Raw genomic sequence first — 8,243 nt, 5'->3', positions numbered from 1 at the left:
GTAAAAGAAAAAAAGCACCATTTCAATATGAAATTAGAAATTTTGAATTTATTTCTAGACTAGTTAATAACCTAGTCTGTTAATATTGATCAATACCACCTTAACTTGGTGGTATACCCCAAAGAACTTTAGTTAGTTTTCAGGTGCACTTTTCTTTATCCTGGTATTTAATAAATCACCTAAGTCAGTGACACATGCTTAAAAACAAGAGTATAATTACAGACTACTTCACAGTCTATCTCAAATTCAGCTTTCTCCTAGGTCTGGGCTTGTCTGCTAATGGGCTTTTAATACATGAAAATTTTTGATATTTTGGAGGCTCTTTTCTTTCCCAATAAAACAATTTCTTTTTTTTGCTAGCTTGTCAATTTTATAGGTGAAAGACATGGAAAGTAAATACACTAAACCACCAAGATGAACAAAATGCAATATGATATAATGCATGTCACTTTTCCATTTGTATTCAGTGAGTTTTTATATTTCAAGTAGTTGAGCCTTCATTGAACAAGAAACAAACAAAAAAGAAAAATTAAAGTACCTTCCAATTCTAGCTTGCTAAAGTTTTTTCTGCAAAAGTACAAGAATAAACCTATCATGAACTAAAGAGGACAATGCCAAAGCAAAAGCAGAATGGCTGCATGTTAAGAGTTTTGCTTACCTTATACTGATGAGTGTATTTTAAGTGATAAAGTTTCCTGCTGGGAATTAAAATGAACATTTTCTTACAAATCCTATTTTTAAGAAATTGATTTTGTTAATTAGAAAACATATGGAGAGATATCTGTTAATCTAAGATTCTTCAAATCCAGAGAAAATTGTTTTTAAAAATATATTTCACACATGAAGCTTTAATGTTTTTATTTAGGAAAAATTTGACCCTCAAGTTAAAATGGTTCTACCCAAAGCATCCCTTTTTCAATAGTGGAGTTGATTTATGCAAAATATTTTCCTTGTCTCTAAACAACAAATTAAATAGTATTTTTACTATAAGGAAATTTTAAAATGAACTTTAAACTAGCCAATTTGTACCAATCATAAAAGAATTAGGTTCTTTTCTCCCCCTCCTTCAACCGTTCAAACCAGCGGAGAATACTGCACACTATAACAGCCCCACTGGCTCCCAGCAGAATACCTATAGGTCAAAGTTAGCACAGAGTGAAAACAGAAACTTGGGTGCTCCAGTTGTACAGTGAAATAGCAGAGGCAGGCAGAAGCTCACAGTAAATTCACACCAGACAGGAGCCTGTGAAGCTATCTCATGTGATTTACTGCTTTTCAAGAAAAAAAAATGAGACAAATGTGAAAGAGAATTTTTTTTTAAAAAAATCTAGACTTTGTCACATTTACAGGAATCTTAAATCCTTTGTATTTCCATGCTCATAGGTAGTTTTGATACACATATAAATAGCTTCAATATTCAGGAAGAAGAATATTGTATTGTTGACAAAGGACAAGAGAATTCTTCATGCTTCTGATATCTCAGATTTGCTAAGTGCAACAGCTCGTTCTAAGTCTCCTTGTTCTTGCTGGTTCAGTTGGGCAAGCCTCTGCTCTTCCATTCACTCTCCCTCTAGGTCCATTCAATCATATCTTCTTCAGAAGGATAAACACTGAAGTTAGCAAAATTGCTTGGGTCAGTTGGGATTTAGCTCAGAAGCACTGCGCACCTGCCGCACAAGTGCAAGGTCCTAAGTTCAATCCCTGGTACAAAAAAGATTGCTTGGGTCAGCCTCTTTATTGGCAGTAGTAGAAGTAGAAGAAGTGAATGGATCACAGAACAGGATCTTTTACTTTAGGAGTATCACTGCATGGGAAAGGCTGAAATGGATCATTCACTTTAAAAGGATCAGAAGAATCCAATTTGTTGATGGGTCTTTTCCCAGGTGGTGGTGGTCAGGGTCTTGTTGGAGTTCCAGTCTTTGGTGGCAGTGCTGGGGGTACATCCTCATTCTTGACAGATGTTTCCTCAAATGCATTTTTTGGAATGACCACACTGCTAATAGAGCTCGATGTAGTTGAACTAAAAGGATCTTCATTGTTGACCTTTGACAATATGCTAAAGTCAGCAAATCCATCTCCAGATGATTCATTTCCAAAAACAGAAGCTGAATCACTTGCTGCAATAACAACTGTTACACCAGAGGCAAAAGGATCACCACCAAATAGATCAATTTTCCCAAAAGGATTGTCCTTGAAAGAATCACTGCCAACAAAAGAATTGGACTGGAAAAAAATCCAAGTTTGTATCTGCAACTGGATCTGTCAGTGAACTTGATTCTACATTAAATGGATGTTCCTCTTTTGAATGTCTTTCATTGTCAACTTCAGGACAATCTTTTTCATAAACAGCTGCAGTCACCACTTTATTTTCATCATTCACATCAGAAGGTGGTATTTCAGGACTACTTCTTGCTGGAGACTCCTGGTGTATGAGTTCAGACTCTAGGTTTCTCTGGCCTTAAGCAGGTTCATTGAAGTTGGCTGCTTCACTGCTGCTGATGCTGAGGCTACAATAATCTATTGCACCATTTACAAGAACACTGTGTGGTCTACTGTACCAGTTTAATTGATTATTATGATTTTCCAGATCTTTCATTTCCATCAGTCTCATTTGCATTGAACTGATTTCCTGCTGTGAATCTTGCAGGTGCTGTTGAAGAGGTTCCAGTTCAGCCTTTCCTGATTCCACACTCACCTCAAATTCTACTGTTTCTTGTTGTAGGCAGCTCAGCTCTTCTCTAGCTTTGGCCAGTTCTTCCCCATAAGTAGAGATCAGTGATTCTTGGCTAGATATTTCAGCTTTCAAAGATGAGATCAACTGGGGCTCCTCAGCACATTTCTTTCTGACTTCTTTGAGTTGCTCCTTTTGCTGGGCTTTCTGCTCATTCAGTTTATTGAGGAGTTCCTGTACTTGCTTCTGAGCCTGTAGTTTTTGCAGATTAACATTTTCCCTTTGAACTTTATCTTGAAGATCCTGAACCTCACTTATCCACTGTTTAATAGTATTTTCTTTCTCCTTAAGCTCCTGTTCCACATTATTCTTTTCCCTCTGCAAGTCAACTATTTCATTATTAAGGGTATCTCGTTCCTTGATAGTAGAGAAATCTGCAACAGGACTTGATCCTATGATGTTCTTTTATAAAGTCATCCTGTCTGATGGTGGAATCATCTCAGTAATAAGAATGTGAGGAGACCCGTGCGACTCTGTACCTTGGTAGGGCATCCGCAGACCTGCCTGTCTACAGCAGGCTGATTTTTCATGTTTCTCGTGACTTGTGACCTCGTTTGAAGCGCCCAGAAAGAAGCTCCCCCACCACCATCCCAAGCTCCTAGCATAGAGAAGGTGAGCCACGCAGGTGCCAGAAACAACCCCCACCCCACCCCGTGGAAATGAGAAGACACGTAAACAAGCCTCAAAAAAAGACTTCTGGATCACCTGCACCAATCCCAAATGGAAACGAGATGGAACAATCTGATACTCAACCACCTGAACTCTCTGAACTGGCAACAAAAGAGGATCTGGGAAAAATCAAATCAGAAATAATTACTCAGATAAGAGCAAAGATTGTGCTCATGGTGCAAGACATGATTAATAAATTCAGAGAGGACACAGATAAAACAAAATAGAGGATCTGAGGAACATGATGGAATCCCAACATAGGAAACAAATGGAATCCATAAAACAGATGCAAACAAATTTCCAGGAGATTAAAAACTCCATCGAAAGTCTGCACAGCAGAATGACCAATGTGAGGATAGAATTTCAGATATAGAAGAAAAGATTGCAATTAGTAACCAGGAAAAGAAAAACTGTTTTAAAATTGTAAAGGAACACGAGAAATCAATCCAGCAGCTGCTAGATGATGCAAAGAAGAATAACATAAGACTGATTGGAGTCAATGAAGAAAGAGGAGAGAGTGCAGATGACATAAAAAAACTGTTCACAGAAGTGATGGCAGAAAACTTCCTAAGGGGGGGAAAGAACTTGACATACAGATAAGTGAGGCATGTAGGACTCCAGCTAGCCTTGATCAAAAAAAAAATCTACACATAGGCATATAATAGTTAGGATTCCAGAAATCCAACAGAAGAACAAAATTCTACAAGCAGTGAGAGAAAAGAAACAAATCACATACAAAGGAAAGCCCATCAGAATCACAGCAGACTTCTCAATGCAAACCCTCAAGGCAAGAAGAGCTTGGAGTGATGTATTTCAAGCCCTAAAGGAAAACAGCCTCCAACCCAGATTGATGTACCCTTCAAAACTTTCTTTCAAAATTGATGGAGAAATAAGATATTTTCATGATAAAGAGCACCTCAGGAACTTCATGAATACCAAACCAGCACTCCACAAAATTTTAGACAATATCCTAGGAAAAGACAATGAGGATCACAACACCAGGAACCCCAGCAGAATGAATCCATTGGGCATGACAAATTAAATGCAAAGAGGGAGAATCCAACAAAAAGAAAAAGTCATGACAAGGCTTTTAAAACTTTGAACTTCATCTCCCTAATGAGTGTATAATTCAACCTTGTTATTGTACTGACTAGTATTTTTCCAATTCTAGAGTTGCACACCTTTCCTTATGCTATACTGGCTATTTATCATCTTCTTACATCTACTTTTTAACTGGGTTGTCTATTAATGAGCTCTAAGAATTCTTTATATATTCTGCTCATAGGTTATATGCATTGTAAATATGGTCTATTTAAGGACTACTTTTCATTTTAAAGATGTCATTTAAAGTTCTAAATTTTGATGGAATCTCATTTATCAATTTTTTTCTTTTGTACATCATGTCTTTTGTATCCTAGGTAGTTCTTGCCTACCCTAAATTCATAAACATTTTCCCTTTGAATTCCTTCTTAAAGTTTTATACTTTTAGGCTTTCATATTTAGGTTCATAGATCCCTTCAAGTTATTTTCATGTATGGAAATAAAGGGTTGAGGTTAATTTTTTAAATACGGAAACCAGGTGTTCTAGTGCCATTTGCTGAAAACACTGTCTTTTCCTCAGCTCTTGAATTGAGTTTATATTCTATAAAATACTAATGTTAAATAATCTTTCAAACATCAGTGGACCATATATGTGTGGTTCTATTTCTAAATTCTGTTTTATTCAAATGATCTATATGTCTTTCCTTACACTAACGCTGCCTTGATTACTGTAGCTTTAGAAGAAGTCTTAAAATTAGGTACTAAACGCCTTCCAACACTGTTTTTTTTTTAACTTTTCTAGGTCCTTTGTACTCCTACATAACTTTTAAATTTCTATATCCAATTCTTCATTTATAGCAAGCATACACAGACCTGAATTTTCATATATACCTTGTGTTTTCTAATCCTGCTAAATTCAATACAAGTTCTAGGAGCTCCTAGAGATTTCTTAGTATTTTTTCTGTAGAAGATGATCATTTCATCTACATATAAAGATTTTGCTTCTACCTTGCCAATCCTATCCTAATTGTGTCAATTTATTGCCAGACTATTTTGGTGGGGACTAGGTTTCAAAGTTTAATGGACAGATAAAGAGTAAGCATATCTGCCCTTGTTCCCCACCTTAAGGAGAAAGCATTGTATCTTCCCCATTCATATAAGGCATTCTCACTGCAAGCATGGAGTTCATGTCTCTAATCTGTTGAGAAGGTTCTGTTCTACTTCTAGTCTCCTGATACCTTTTACCATGAACAGCTGTAGAATTTAGTCCAATACCTTTTCTCCAACTAGTGACAGGATCATATGGCTTTTTCCTTTCCTCTGTTAAAATGATGACTTTTGGGGGTGGATATTCCAATGCTGAACCAACACTGCCATTCCTATAACAAAACCACTTTCTACATTCTGCCAGATCTGACTTCTAGTAGTTTTTGTTAAACAAATTTCTATCTATGTTCATACTTTTTTCTTCTGTTATCTTTCTCCAGTTTTAGGATTAGCACAATGTTGATTTCCTAAAATGAGGAGAGAAGTGTTCCTTCTTTTCTCTGCTTTAATTGTTTGATGTAATTTATCAGTTAAAATGTATATGAGCCAGCTGTTGTCATATAGGTAGGTTTTCAAGCTAGGAATATACTTTCTTTAATAGGTGCTATTCAAATTTATATTTCCTCCAGAGTTAGATTCATTAATTTGTCTTCCAAGGTACTTCTTAGAAGTTGTCAAATTTATTTCAAAAACGATTTTTGTAATATGCTTTCTATATCCTTTTAAATTCTGTAAAATCTGTGATATTGTCTCCTAGATCTTGATATTGTAATTTTAAAAATGTATAATTGATATTGTGTAACAGGAAGAAAAGGTCTAAAGGAGCAGGGGAAGTGGGAGGGGTAGGGGAAAGGAAAAAAGGGAAAAGAAAAAATATGAGAAAAGGAAAAAACTGAAAATGAAACCTTTGCAAATAGGGAAGGGTGGAGGGGGTGAAGGGAGGGCAAGGGAAGGGGGAAAAAATAAGAACCAAGATACTCATGTAATGGTACAAGATCCCAATGATGAATGTAACTGTATTTTATACCTAAAATGTACCAATAAACATAATGGGGGGAAAAAAGGAATGTGAGGAGGTTCAGTGACTTTTATTAACTTTTGATTAAGTGAAAAGCCAGAGCACACTGATCCTTTGAAATCTTCCCACATTCCTTTGTGTCACATAATGTCCAAATATAGACTAGTAAAGTAGAAAAAGTAAACCTATTTTCAGGAAGATTTCATGGACCTCCAGTCCAGACACAAATCCATGCATATCTTTATCTGTTTTCAGGAAGATTTCATCATATTTAGTTTTTTCTGCAGGGGATACAATCCACTGTCTTAATGGTGCTTTGGTAGGTAAAATGCCTACAGGTGGCAAGGAGTGGTAAGATTCCTTGGCTGGTGCTGAAGAGGGGATCAAGCACATAGCCTGATATACTGACCATTTTTCTTTTAGATGGTGGCCCCAAAGCCAGAGGCAAGGCACAGTTTCTTTCTCCAGTGCACAGTAACCAAAAACATGGCAACTGCAAACTCATCTCTATCCAACATTCCATAGTGGTCAATATCACTCAACTCCCAAACTCTTGTAAGAATTTCCACAGGTAACTCAGAATTGAGCAACCCTGGTTTCACTTGATCACCAGATAAAAATCTACTCACTGGGCTTAAGTATCAAAATTTGCATCATATCTGGCCTTATCTTCAGACTATTTTACAGTCCATGGGAGCTCAGCTGCAGAAGTTCCACTCGTTAGCAAAGGACTACTGCTATCATGAAATGTTGGTGGAGGAACTGCCAGGTTCAAGCTATTCAGTGAAATCTCCAGTCCATTCTGGGCACATCCTACAAGACACAAAGCAACAAAGAATTCTTGTTTATTCAGGATGCCTTTGCCATCTGTCAGCTAAATCCCAAATCTTTCCAAGTATCAAGTCTGGAAGCCCTTATGTTTTCAGGAAAGCAGCAGCATCTGAAGCCAACATTTCAGTGTTGCCTGTATCAACCTGTCCATAGTACTTTTCATATACTGGATTCCCACTTGATAACTGTGTCAAGGAGAGCTGGGCTGCCGTGGCCATGGTGTTTCCATCATGCATGAGAGGGGAAGGAAGAACAGTAGATTGGGACTCAGGGTGTGGAGCAGGCAGAAGGAGCAGCTGTAGGTGAGGCATGGGTGAGCTGGCCAGAATGTGTGTTTTAAAATAACTAGAAGAAAGGATTTTGAATGTTATCACAACAAAGAATTGATAAATGTTCAAGGTGATGGATATGCTAATTATCATGATTTGATCATTATATAACATATACATACATATGTGTATATATATACATATATGTGTATATATACATATATACATGTAATATATACTATAATATATACATGTGTCAAAACATCACATCCCATGAATGTATACAATTATGCATTAATTAAAAATTTTTAAATAGAATTGAAAAACAAACAATGAAACTAGTAGTGTGAAAAATGGGTGAAATATCTTCAAACATGCAAAATTCAAAATATATAGCACCTACAAGTTACAGCTTTTCATTTTACTGCAATCCATGTAAATAGTTTTAAAAGTTAATGGTCAAAGTTTATAACATTTTCCTCTTAGGGCAGCCTAAAAACAAGTTCTTTATCCTTACAATTCCTAAGGTACCCAAAGAATTTCCACAAAGTAAAGTCAATCTTGTCAAAGTCAGAAGTAGAGTAGCTTGATAACCACTGGAAAATGTAGCAGAACTGATGAGATTATTTAGTTATGT

At 36.4% G+C, this 8,243-nt stretch overlaps 1 pseudogene; it reads right to left on the bottom strand.

The window, feature by feature from the left end:
• Positions 1-1,408: 1,408 nt before the first annotated feature.
• Positions 1,409-7,566, bottom strand: LOC101716178 (epidermal growth factor receptor substrate 15-like; annotated as a pseudogene).
• Positions 7,567-8,243: the final 677 nt, after the last annotated feature.

The sequence above is a fragment of the Heterocephalus glaber genome, unplaced genomic scaffold (assembly GCF_053883595.1).
Source record: "Heterocephalus glaber isolate CG9 unplaced genomic scaffold, H.glaber_assembly_v1.0 deba00000347, whole genome shotgun sequence".
NCBI lineage: Eukaryota > Metazoa > Chordata > Mammalia > Rodentia > Bathyergidae > Heterocephalus > Heterocephalus glaber.
This window is presented reverse-complemented; position numbering and strand designations above follow the sequence as displayed.